This window comes from Osmia lignaria, unplaced genomic scaffold, assembly GCF_051020975.1.
Source record: "Osmia lignaria lignaria isolate PbOS001 unplaced genomic scaffold, iyOsmLign1 scaffold0003, whole genome shotgun sequence".
Taxonomy (NCBI): Eukaryota; Metazoa; Arthropoda; class Insecta; order Hymenoptera; family Megachilidae; genus Osmia; species Osmia lignaria.
Window position 1 is genome coordinate 27,799,006 of NW_027478160.1, and position 13,868 is coordinate 27,812,873.

Sequence of the window (13,868 nt, forward strand, 5' to 3'; positions counted from 1 at the left end):
GAATAATGTTTCCTACAATTTACGTTCTATGATATTTTTTGATCAGAAGCGTAGTTTTCGAGATATATCGAGATATTTAAAAGTTCCGAAGCCGCACCAACATAATAGAGATACATAAACACCGTGGCCCCTTTCTTTGAGATAACTCTGCACTAGTGCGAGCCGCAAATGCCACTTCCAGCTTAGCTGTGCAGAAGAAGAACAACAAGAAGAAGAAACTTCTCGAAATATGTCCGTCAGGCCCCTTCCCTTGAGATAAATCTGCAAATATCTCGGAAACGAAGCGAGCTATGGCAAAATGTTAAGAGACCTTTTTTGTAGAGAATTAAGTTTCCTACTTTTTATGTTCTATGATATTTTTTGATCAGATGCGAAGTTCTCGAGATATATCAAGATATTTAAAAGTTCCGAAACCGCACCAACATAATAGAGATACAGAAACGCCGTGGCCCCTTTCTTTGAGATAACTCTGCACTATTGCGAGCTGTAAATGCCACTTCCAGCTTAGCTGTGCAGAAGAAGAACAACAAGAAGAAGAAATATTTCGAAATATGTCCGTCAGGCCCCTTCCCTTGAGATAAATCTGCAAATATCTCGGAAACGAAGCGAGCTATGGCAAAATGTTAAGAGACCTTTTTTGTAGAGAATTAAGTTTCCTACTTTTTATGTTCTATGATATTTTTTGATCAGGTGCGTAGTTCTCGAGATATATCAAGATATTTAAAAGTTCCGAAGCCGCACCAACATAATACAGATACAGAAACACCGTGGCCCCTTTCTTTGAGATAACTCTGCACTAGTGCGAGCCGCAAATGCCACTTCCAGCTTAGCTGTGCAGAAGAAGAACAACAAGAAGAAGAAATATCTCGAAATATGTCCGTCAGGCCCCTTTCCTTGAGATAAATCTGCAAATATCTCGGAAACCAAGCGAGCTATGGCAAAATGTTAAGAGACCTTTTTTGTAGAGAATTTAGTTTCCTACTTTTTATGTTCTATAATATTTTTTGATCAGATGCGTAGTTCTCGAGATATATCAAGATATTTAAAAGTTCCGACGCCGCACCAACATAATAGAGATACAGAAACACCGTCGCCCCTTTCTTTGAGATAACTCTGCACTATTGCGAGCCGCAAATGCCACTTCCAGCTTAGCTGTGCAGAAGAAGAACAACAAGAAGAAGAAATATTTCGAAATATGTCCGTTAGGCCCCTTCCCTTGAGATAAATCTGCAAATATCTCGGAAACGACGCGAGCTATGGCAAAATGTTAAGAGACCTTTTTTGTAGAGAATTAAGTTTCCTACTTTTTATGTTCTATGATATTTTTTGATCAGATGCGTAGTTCTCGAGATATATCAAGATATTTAAAAGTTCCGAAGCCGCACCAACATAATAGAGATACAGAAACACCGTGGCCCCTTTCTTTAAGATAACTCTGCACTATTGCGAGCTGCAAATGCCACTTCCAGCTTAGCTGTGCAGAAGAAGAACAACAAGAAGAAGAAATATCTCGAAATATGTCCGTCAGGCCCCTTCCCTTGAGATAAATATGCAAATATCTCGGAAACGAAGCGAGCTATGGCAAAATGTTAAGAGACCTTTTTTGTAGAGAATTAAGTTTCCTACTTTTTATCTTCTATGATATTTTTTGATCAGATGCGTAGTTCTCGAGATATATCAAGATATTTAAAAGTTCCGAAGCCGCACCAACATAATAGAGATACAGAAACACCGTGGCCCCTCTCTTTGAGATAACTCTGCACTATTGCGAGCCGCAAATGCCACTTCCAGCTTAGCTGTGCAGAAGAAGAACAACAAGAAGAAGAAATATCTCGAAATATGTCCGTCAGGCCCCTTCCCTTGAGATAAATCTGCAAATATCTCGGAAACGAAGCGAGCTATGGCAAAATGTTAAGAGACCTTTTTTGTAGAGAATTAAGTTTCCTACTTTTTATGTTCTATGATATTTTTTGATCAGATGCGTAGTTCTCGAGATATATCAAGATATTTAAAAGTTCCGAAGCCGCACCAACATAATACAGATACAGAAACACCGTGGCCCCTTTCTTTGAGATAACTCTGCACTAGTGCGAGCCGCAAATGCCACTTCCAGCTTAGCTGTGCAGAAGAAGAACAACAAGAAGAAGAAATATCTCGAAATATGTCCGTCAGGCCCCTTCCCTTGAGATAAATCTGCAAATATCTCGGAAACGAAGGGAGGTATGGCAAAATGTTAAGAGACCTTTTTTGTAGAGAATTAAGTTTCCTACTTTTTATGTTCTATGATATTTTTTGATCAGATGCGCAGTTCTCGAGATATATCAAGATATTTAAAAGTTCCGAAGCCGCACCAACATAATAGAGATACAGAAACACGGTGGCCCCTTTCTTTGAGATAACTCTGCACTAGTGCGAGCCGCAAATGCCACTTCCAGCTTAGCTGTGCAGAAGAAGAACAACAAGAAGAAGAAATATCTCGAAATATGTCCGTCAGGCCCCTTCCCTTGAGATAAATATGCAAATATCTCGGAAACGAAGCGAGCTATGGCAAAATGTTAAGAGACCTTTTTTGTAGAGAATTAAGTTTCCTACTTTTTATGTTCTATGACATTTTTTGATCAGATGCGTAGTTCTCGAGATATATCAAGATATTTAAAAGTTCCGAAGCCGCACCAACATAATAGAGATACAGAAACACCGTGGCCCCTTTCTTTAAGATAACTCTGCACTATTGCGAGCAGCAAATGCCACTTCCAGCTTAGCTGTGCAGAGGAAGAACAACAAGAAGAAGAAATATCTCGAAATATGTCCGTCAGGCCAGTTCCTTTGAGCTGAATCTGCAAATATCTCGGAAACGAAGCGAGCTATGGCAAAATGTTAAGAGACCTTTTTTGTAGAGAATTAAGTTTCCTACTTTTTATGTTCGATGATATTTTTTGATCAGATGCGTAGTTCTCGAGATATATCAAGATACTTAAAAGTTCCGAAGCCGCACCAACATAATAGAGATACAGAAACACCGTGGCCCCTTTCTTTGGGATAACTCTGCACTATTGCGAGCTGCAAATGCCACTTCCAGCTTAGCTGTGCAGAAGAAGAACAACAAGAAGAAGAAATATCTCGAAATATGTCCGTCAGGCCACTTCCCTTGAGATGAATCTGCAAATATCTCGGAAACGAAGCGAGCTATGGCAAAATGTTAAGAGACCTTTTTTGTAGAGAATAATGTTTCCTACAATTTACGTTCTATGATATTTTTTGATCAGAAGCGTAATTTTCGAGATATATCGAGATATTTAAAAGTTCCGAAGCCGCACCAACATAATAGAGATAGAGAAACACCGTGGCCCCTTTCTTTGAGATAACTCTGCAGTAGTGCGAGCCGCAAATGCCACTTCCAGCTTAGCTGTGCAGAAGAAGAACAACAAGAAGAAGAAACTTCTCGAAATATGTCCGTCAGGCCCCTTCCCTTGAGATAAATCTGCAAATATCTCGGAAACGAAGCGAGCTATGGCAAAATGTTAAGAGACCTTTTTTGTAGAGAATTAAGTTTCCTACTTTTTATGTTCTATGATATTTTTTGATCAGATGCGTAGTTCTCGAGATATATCAAGATATTTAAAGGTTCCGAAGCCGCACCAACATAATAGAGATACAGAAACACCGTGGCCCCTTTCTTTAAGATAACTCTGCACTATTGCGAGCTGCAAATGCCACTTCCAGCTTAGCTGTGCAGAAGAAGAACAACAAGAAGAAGAAATATCTCGAAATATGTCCGTCAGGCCCCTTCCCTTGAGATAACTATGCAAATATCTCGGAAACGAAGCGAGCTATGGCAAAATGTTAAGAGACCTTTTTTGTAGAGAATTAAGTTTCCTACTTTTTATCTTCTATGATATTTTTTGATCAGATGCGTAGTTCTCGAGATATATCAAGATATTTAAAAGTTCCGAAGCCGCACCAACATAATAGAGATACAGAAACACCGTGGCCCCTCTCTTTGAGATAACTCTGCACTATTGCGAGCCGCAAATGCCACTTCCAGCTTAGCTGTGCAGAAGAACAACAACAAGAAGAAGAAATATCTCGAAATATGTCCGTCAGGCCCCTTCCCTTGAGATAAATCTGCAAATATCTCGGAAACGAAGCGAGCTATGGCAAAATGTTAAGAGACCTTTTTTGTAGAGAATTAAGTTTCCTACTTTTTATGTTCTATGATATTTTTTGATCAGATGCGTAGTTCTCGAGATATATCAAGATATTTAAAAGTTCCGAAGCCGCACCAACATAATACAGATACAGAAACACCGTGGCCCCTTTCTTTGAGATAACTCTGCACTAGTGCGAGCCGCAAATGCCACTTCCAGCTTAGCTGTGCAGAAGAAGAACAACAAGAAGAAGAAATATCTCGAAATATGTCCGTCAGGCCCCTTCCCTTGAGATAAATCTGCAAATATCTCGGAAACGAAGGGAGGTATGGCAAAATGTTAAGAGACCTTTTTTGGAGAGAATTAAGTTTCCTACTTTTTATGTTCTATGATATTTTTTGATCAGATGCGTAGTTCTCGAGATATATCAAGATATTTAAAAGTTCCGAAGCCGCACCAACATAATAGAGATACAGAAACACGGTGGCCCCTTTCTTTGAGATAACTCTGCACTAGTGCGAGCCGCAAATGCCACTTCCAGCTTAGCTGTGCAGAAGAAGAACAACAAGAAGAAGAAATATCTCGAAATATGTCCGTCAGGCCCCTTCCCTTGAGATAAATATGCAAATATCTCGGAAACGAAGCGAGCTATGGCAAAATGTTAAGAGACCTTTTTTGTAGAGAATTAAGTTTCCTACTTTTTATGTTCTATGACATTTTTTGATCAGATGCGTAGTTCTCGAGATATATCAAGATATTTAAAAGTTCCGAAGCCGCACCAACATAATAGAGATACAGAAACACCGTGGCCCCTTTCTTTAAGATAACTCTGCACTATTGCGAGCTGCAAATGCCACTTCCAGCTTAGCTGTGCAGAGGAAGAACAACAAGAAGAAGAAATATCTCGAAATATGTCCGTCAGGCCACTTCCCTTGAGATGAATCTGCAAATATCTCGGAAACGAAGCGAGCTATGGCAAAATGTTAAGAGACCTTTTTTGTAGAGAATAATGTTTCCTACAATTTACGTTCTATGATATTTTTTGATCAGAAGCGTAATTTTCGAGATATATCGAGATATTTAAAAGTTCCGAAGCCGCACCAACATAATAGAGATAGAGAAACACCGTGGCCCCTTTCTTTGAGATAACTCTGCAGTAGTGCGAGCCGCAAATGCCACTTCCAGCTTAGCTGTGCAGAAGAAGAACAACAAGAAGAAGAAACTTCTCGAAATATGTCCGTCAGGCCCCTTCCCTTGAGATAAATCTGCAAATATCTCGGAAACGAAGCGAGCTATGGCAAAATGTTAAGAGACCTTTTTTGTAGAGAATTAAGTTTCCTACTTTTTATGTTCTATGATATTTTTTGATCAGATGCGTAGTTCTCGAGATATATCAAGATATTTAAAAGTTCCGAAGCCGCACCAACATAATAGAGATACAGAAACACCGTGGCCCCTTTCTTTGAGATAACTCTGCACTATTGCGAGCTGTAAATGCCACTTCCAGCTTAGCTGTGCAGAAGAAGAACAACAAGAAGAAGAAATATCTCGAAATATGTCCGTCAGGCCCCTGCCCTTGAGATATATCTGCAAATATCTCGGAAACCAAGCGAGCTATGGCAAAATGTTAAGAGACCTTTTTTGTAGAGAATTATGTTTCCTACAATTTATGTTCTATGATATTTTTTGATCAGAAGCGTAGTTTTCGAGATATATCGAGATATTTAAAAGTTACGAAGCCGCACCAACATAATAGAGATACAGAAACACCGTGGCCCCTTTCTTTGAGATAACTCTGCACTAGTGCGAGCCGCAAATGCCACTTCCAGCTTAGCTGTGCAGAAGAAGAACAACAAGAAGAAGAAATATCTCGAAATATGTCCGTCACGCCCCTTCCCTTGAGATAAATCTGCAAATATCTCGGAAACGAAGCGAGCTATGGCAAAATGTTAAGAGACCTTTTTTGTAGAGAATTAAGTTTCCTACTTTTTATGTTCTATGATATTTTTTGATCAGATGCGTAGTTCTCGAGATATATCAAGATATTTAAAAGTTCCGAAGCCGCACCAACATAATACAGATACAGAAACACCGTGGCCCCTTTCTTTGAGATAACTCTGCACTAGTGCGAGCCGCAAATGCCACTTCCAGCTTAGCTGTGCAGAAGAAGAACAACAAGAAGAAGAAATATCTCGAAATATGTCCGTCAGGCCCCTTCCCTTGAGATAAATCTGCAAATATCTCGGAAACGAAGGGAGGTATGGCAAAATGTTAAGAGACCTTTTTTGTAGAGAATTAAGTTTCCTACTTTTTATGTTCTATGATATTTTTTGATCAGATGCCTAGTTCTCGAGATATATCAAGATATTTAAAAGTTCCGAAGCCGCACCAACATAATAGAGATACAGAAACACGGTGGCCCCTTTCTTTGAGATAACTCTGCACTAGTGCGAGCCGCAAATGCCACTTCCAGCTTAGCTGTGCAGAAGAAGAACAACAAGAAGAAGAAATATCTCGAAATATGTCCGTCAGGCCCCTTCCCTTGAGATAAATATGCAAATATCTCGGAAACGAAGCGAGCTATGGCAAAATGTTAAGAGACCTTTTTTGTAGAGAATTAAGTTTCCTACTTTTTATGTTCTATGACATTTTTTGATCAGATGCGTAGTTCTCGAGATATATCAAGATATTTAAAAGTTCCGAAGCCGCACCAACATAATAGAGATACAGAAACACCGTGGCCCCTTTCTTTAAGATAACTCTGCACTATTGCGAGCAGCAAATGCCACTTCCAGCTTAGCTGTGCAGAGGAAGAACAACAAGAAGAAGAAATATCTCGAAATATGTCCGTCAGGCCAGTTCCTTTGAGCTGAATCTGCAAATATCTCGGAAACGAAGCGAGCTATGGCAAAATGTTAAGAGACCTTTTTTGTAGAGAATTAAGTTTCCTACTTTTTATGTTCGATGATATTTTTTGATCAGATGCGTAGTTCTCGAGATATATCAAGATACTTAAAAGTTCCGAAGCCGCACCAACATAATAGAGATACAGAAACACCGTGGCCCCTTTCTTTGGGATAACTCTGCACTATTGCGAGCTGCAAATGCCACTTCCAGCTTAGCTGTGCAGAAGAAGAACAACAAGAAGAAGAAATATCTCGAAATATGTCCGTCAGGCCACTTCCCTTGAGATGAATCTGCAAATATCTCGGAAACGAAGCGAGCTATGGCAAAATGTTAAGAGACCTTTTTTGTAGAGAATAATGTTTCCTACAATTTACGTTCTATGATATTTTTTGATCAGAAGCGTAATTTTCGAGATATATCGAGATATTTAAAAGTTCCGAAGCCGCACCAACATAATAGAGATAGAGAAACACCGTGGCCCCTTTCTTTGAGATAACTCTGCAGTAGTGCGAGCCGCAAATGCCACTTCCAGCTTAGCTGTGCAGAAGAAGAACAACAAGAAGAAGAAACTTCTCGAAATATGTCCGTCAGGCCCCTTCCCTTGAGATAAATCTGCAAATATCTCGGAAACGAAGCGAGCTATGGCAAAATGTTAAGAGACCTTTTTTGTAGAGAATTAAGTTTCCTACTTTTTATGTTCTATGATATTTTTTGATCAGATGCGTAGTTCTCGAGATATATCAAGATATTTAAAGGTTCCGAAGCCGCACCAACATAATAGAGATACAGAAACACCGTGGCCCCTTTCTTTAAGATAACTCTGCACTATTGCGAGCTGCAAATGCCACTTCCAGCTTAGCTGTGCAGAAGAAGAACAACAAGAAGAAGAAATATCTCGAAATATGTCCGTCAGGCCCCTTCCCTTGAGATAAATATGCAAATATCTCGGAAACGAAGCGAGCTATGGCAAAATGTTAAGAGACCTTTTTTGTAGAGAATTAAGTTTCCTACTTTTTATCTTCTATGATATTTTTTGATCAGATGCGTAGTTCTCGAGATATATCAAGATATTTAAAAGTTCCGAAGCCGCACCAACATAATACAGATACAGAAACACCGTGGCCCCTTTCTTTGAGATAACTCTGCACTAGTGCGAGCCGCAAATGCCACTTCCAGCTTAGCTGTGCAGAAGAAGAACAACAAGAAGAAGAAATATCTCGAAATATGTCCGTCAGGCCCCTTCCCTTGAGATAAATCTGCAAATATCTCGGAAACGAAGGGAGGTATGGCAAAATGTTAAGAGACCTTTTTTGGAGAGAATTAAGTTTCCTACTTTTTATGTTCTATGATATTTTTTGATCAGATGCGTAGTTCTCGAGATATATCAAGATATTTAAAAGTTCCGAAGCCGCACCAACATAATAGAGATACAGAAACACCGTGGCCCCTTTCTTTAAGATAACTCTGCACTATTGCGAGCTGCAAATGCCACTTCCAGCTTAGCTGTGCAGAGGAAGAACAACAAGAAGAAGAAATATCTCGAAATATGTCCGTCAGGCCAGTTCCTTTGAGCTGAATCTGCAAATATCTCGGAACGAAGCGAGCTATGGCAAAATGTTAAGAGACCTTTTTTGTAGAGAATTAAGTTTCCTACTTTTTATGTTCGATGATATTTTTTGATCAGATGCGTAGTTCTCGAGATATATCAAGATATTTAAAAGTTCCGAAGCCGCACCAACATAATAGAGATACAGAAACACCGTGGCCCCTTTCTTTGGGATAACTCTGCACTATTGCGAGCTGCAAATGCCACTTCCAGCTTAGCTGTGCAGAAGAAGAACAACAAGAAGAAGAAATATCTCGAAATATGTCCGTCAGGCCACTTCCCTTGAGATGAATCTGCAAATATCTCGGAAACGAAGCGAGCTATGGCAAAATGTTAAGAGACCTTTTTTGTAGAGAATTATGTTTCCTACAATTTATGTTCTATGATATTTTTTGATCAGAAGCGTAATTTTCGAGATATATCGAGATATTTAAAAGTTCCGAAGCCGCACCAACATAATAGAGATACAGAAACACCGTGGCCCCTTTCTTTGAGATAACTCTGCAGTAGTGCGAGCCGCAAATGCCACTTCCAGCTTAGCTGTGCAGAAGAAGAACAACAAGAAGAAGAAACTTCTCGAAATATGTCCGTCAGGCCCCTTCCCTTGAGATAAATCTGCAAATATCTCGGAAACGAAGCGAGCTATGGCAAAATGTTAAGAGACCTTTTTTGTAGAGAATTAAGTTTCCTACTTTTTATGTTCTATGATATTTTTTGATCAGATGCGTAGTTCTCGAGATATATCGAGATATTTAAAAGTTACGAAGCCGCACCAACATAATAGAGATACAGAAACACCGTGGCCCCTTTCTTTGAGATAACTCTGCAATAGTGCGGGCCGCAAATGCCACTTCCAGCTTAGCTGTGCAGAAGAAGAACAACAAGAAGAAGAAATATTTCGAAATATGTCCGTCAGGCCCCTTCCCTTGAGATAAATCTGCAAATATCTCGGAAACGAAGCGAGCTATGGCAAAATGTTAAGAGACCTTTTTTGTAGAGAATTATGTTTCCTACAATTTACGTTCTCCGATATTTTTTGATCAGAAGCGTAGTTTTCGAGATATATCGAGATATTTAAAAGTTCCGAAGCCGCACCAACATAATAGAGATACAGGAACACCGTGGCCCCTTTCTTTGAGATAACTCTGCACTATTGCGACCTGCAAATGCCACTTCCAGCTTAGCTGTGCAGAAGAGGAACAACAAGAAGAAGAAATATCTCGGAATATGTCGTCAGGCCCCTTCCCTTGAGCTAAATCTGCAAATATCTCGGAAACGATGCCAGCTATGGGAAAATGTTAAGAGACCTTTTTTGTAGAGAATTAGGTTTCCTACTTTTTAGGTTCTATGATATTTTTTGATCAGATGCGTAGTTTTCGAGATATATCGAGATATTTAAAAGTTCCGAAGCCGCACCAACATAATAGAGATACAGAAACATCGTGGCCCGTTTCTTTGGGATAACTCTGCACTATTGCGAGTTTGAAATGCCACTTCCAGTTTAGCTGTGCAGAAGAAGAACAACAAGAAGAAGAAATATCTCGAAATATGTCCGTCAGGACCCTTCCCTTGAGATAAATCTGCAAATATCTCGGAAACGAAGCGAGCTATTGCAAAACGTTAAGAGACCTTTTTTGTAGAGAATTAAGTTTCCTACTTTTTATGTTCTATGATATTTTTTGATCAGAGGCGTAGTTCTCGAGATATATCAAGATATTTAAAAGTTCCGAAGCCGCACCAACATAATAGAGATACAGATACACCGTGGCCCCTTTCTTTGAGATAACTCTGCACGATTGCGAGCTGGAAATGCCACTTCCAGTTTAGCTGTGCAGAAGAAGAACAACAAGAAGAAGAAATATCTCGAAATATGTCCATCAGGACCCTTCCCTTGAGATAAATCTGCAAATATCTCGGAAACGAAGCGAGCTATGGCAAAATGTTAGGAGACCTTTTTTGTAGAGAATTATGTTTCCTACAATTTATGTTCTATGATATTTTTTGATCAGAAGCGTAGTTTTCGAGATATATCGAGATATTTAAAAGTTCCGAAGCCGCACCAACATAATAGAGATACGGAAACACCGTGGCCCCTTTCTTTGGGATAACTCTGCACTATTGCGAGCTGGAAATGCCACTTCCAGTTTAGCTGTGCAGAAGAAGAACAACAAGAAGAAGAAATATCTCGAAATATGTCCGTCAGGCCCCTTCCCTTGAGATAAATCTGCAAATATCTCGGAAACGAAGCGAGCTATGGCAAAATGTTAAGAGACCTTTTTTGTAGAGAATTAAGTTTCCTACTTTTTATGTTCTATGATATTTTTTGATCAGAAGCGTAGTTGTCGAGATATATCGAGATATTTAAAAGTTCCGAAGCCGCACCAACATAATAGAGATACAGAAACACGGTGGCCCCTTTCTTTGAGATAACTCTGCACTAGTGCGAGCCGCAAATGCCACTTCCAGCTTAGCTGTGCAGAAGAAGAACAACAAGAAGAAGAAATATCTCGAAATATGTCCGTCAGGCCCCTTCCCTTGAGATAAATATGCAAATATCTCGGAAACGAAGCGAGCTATGGCAAAATGTTAAGAGACCTTTTTTGTAGAGAATTAAGTTTCCTACTTTTTATGTTCTATGACATTTTTTGATCAGATGCGTAGTTCTCGAGATATATCAAGATATTTAAAAGTTCCGAAGCCGCACCAACATAATAGAGATACAGAAACACCGTGGCCCCTTTCTTTAAGATAACTCTGCACTATTGCGAGCTGCAAATGCCACTTCCAGCTTAGCTGTGCAGAGGAAGAACAACAAGAAGAAGAAATATCTCGAAATATGTCCGTCAGGCCAGTTCCTTTGAGGTGAATCTGCAAATATCTCGGAAACGAAGCGAGCTATGGCAAAATGTTAAGAGACCTTTTTTGTAGAGAATTAAGTTTCCTACTTTTTATGTTCGATGATATTTTTTGATCAGATGCGTAGTTCTCGAGATATATCAAGATATTTAAAAGTTCCGAAGCCGCACCAACATAATAGAGATACAGAAACACCGTGGCCCCTTTCTTTGGGATAACTCTGCACTATTGCGAGCTGCAAATGCCACTTCCAGCTTAGCTGTGCAGAAGAAGAACAACAAGAAGAAGAAATATCTCGAAGTATGTCCGTCAGGCCACTTCCCTTGAGATGAATCTGCAAATATCTCGGAAACGAAGCGAGCTATGGCAAAATGTTATGAGACCTTTTTTGTAGAGAATAATGTTTCCTACAATTTACGTTCTATGATATTTTTTGATCAGAAGCGTAGTTTTCGAGATATATCGAGATATTTAAAAGTTCCGAAGCCGCACCAACATAATAGAGATACAGAAACACCGTGGCCCCTTTCTTTGAGATAACTCTGCACTAGTGCGAGCCGCAAATGCCACTTCCAGCTTAGCTGTGCAGAAGAAGAACAACAAGAAGAAGAAACTTCTCGAAATATGTCCGTCAGGCCCCTTCCCTTGAGATAAATCTGCAAATATCTCGGAAACGAAGCGAGCTATGGCAAAATGTTAAGAGACCTTTTTTGTAGAGAATTAAGTTTCCTACTTTTTATGTTCTATGATATTTTTTGATCAGATGCGTAGTTCTCGAGATATATCAAGATATTTAAAAGTTCCGAAGCCGCACCAACATAATACAGATACAGAAACACCGTGGCCCCTTTCTTTGAGATAACTCTGCACTAGTGCGAGCCGCAAATGCCACTTCCAGCTTAGCTGTGCAGAAGAAGAACAACAAGAAGAAGAAATATCTCGAAATATGTCCGTCAGGCCCCATCCCTTGAGATAAATCTGCAAATATCTCGGAAACGAAGAGAGGTATGGCAAAATGTTAAGAGACCTTTTTTGTAGAGAATTAAGTTTCCTACTTTTTATGTTCTATGATATTTTTTGATCAGATGCGTAGTTCTCGAGATATATCAAGATATTTAAAAGTTCCGAAGCCGCACCAACATAATAGAGATACAGAAACACCGTGGCTCCTTTCTTTGAGATAACCCTCCACTATTGCGAGCTGGAAATGCCACTTCCAGTTTAGCTGTGCAGAAGAAGAACAACAAGAAGAAGAAATATCTCGAAATATGTCCGTTAGGCCCCTTCCCTTGAGATAAATCTGCAAATATCTCGGAAACGACGCGAGCTATGGCAAAATGTTAAGAGACCTTTTTTGTAGAGAATTAAGTTTCCTACTTTTTATGTTCTATGATATTTTTTGATCAGATGCGTAGTTCTCGAGATATATCAAGATATTTAAAAGTTCCGAAGCCGCACCAACATAATAGAGATACAGAAACACCGTGGCCCCTTTCTTTGAGATAACTCTGCACTATTGCGAGCTGGAAATGCCACTTCCAGTTTAGCTGTGCAGAAGAAGAACAACAAGAAGAAGAAATATCTCGAAATATGTCCGTTAGGCCCCTTCCCTTGAGATAAATCTGCAAATATCTCGGAAACGAAGCGAGCTATGGCAAAATGTTAAGAGACCTTTTTTGTAGAGAATTAAGTTTCCTACTTTTTACGTTCTATGATATTTTTTGATCAGAAGCGTAGTTTTCGAGATATATCGAGATATTTAAAAGTCCCGAAGCCGCACCAACATAATAGAGATACAGAAACACCGTGGCCCCTTTCTTTGAGATAACTCTGCACTATTGCGAGCTGCAAATGCCACTTCCAGCTTAGCTGTGCAGAAGAAGAACAACAAGAAGAAGAAATATCTCGAAATATGTCCGTCAGGCCCCTTCCCTTGAGATAAATATGCAAATATCTCGGAAACGAAGCGAGCTATGGCAAAATGTTAAGAGACCTTTTTTGTAGAGAATTAAGTTTCCTACTTTTTATGTTCTATGACATTTTTTGATCAGATGCGTAGTTCTCGAGATATATCAAGATATTTAAAAGTTCCGAAGCCGCACCAACATAATAGAGATACAGAAACACCGTGGCCCCTTTCGTTAAGATAACTCTGCACTATTGCGAGCTGCAAATGCCACTTCCAGCTTAGCTGTGCAGAGGAAGAACAACAAGAAGAAGAAATATCCCGAAATATGTCCGTCAGGCCAGTTCCTTTGAGCTGAATCTGCAAATATCTCGGAAACGAAGCGAGCTATGGCAAAATGTTAAGAGACCTTTTTTGTAGAGAATTAAGTTTCCTACTTTTTATG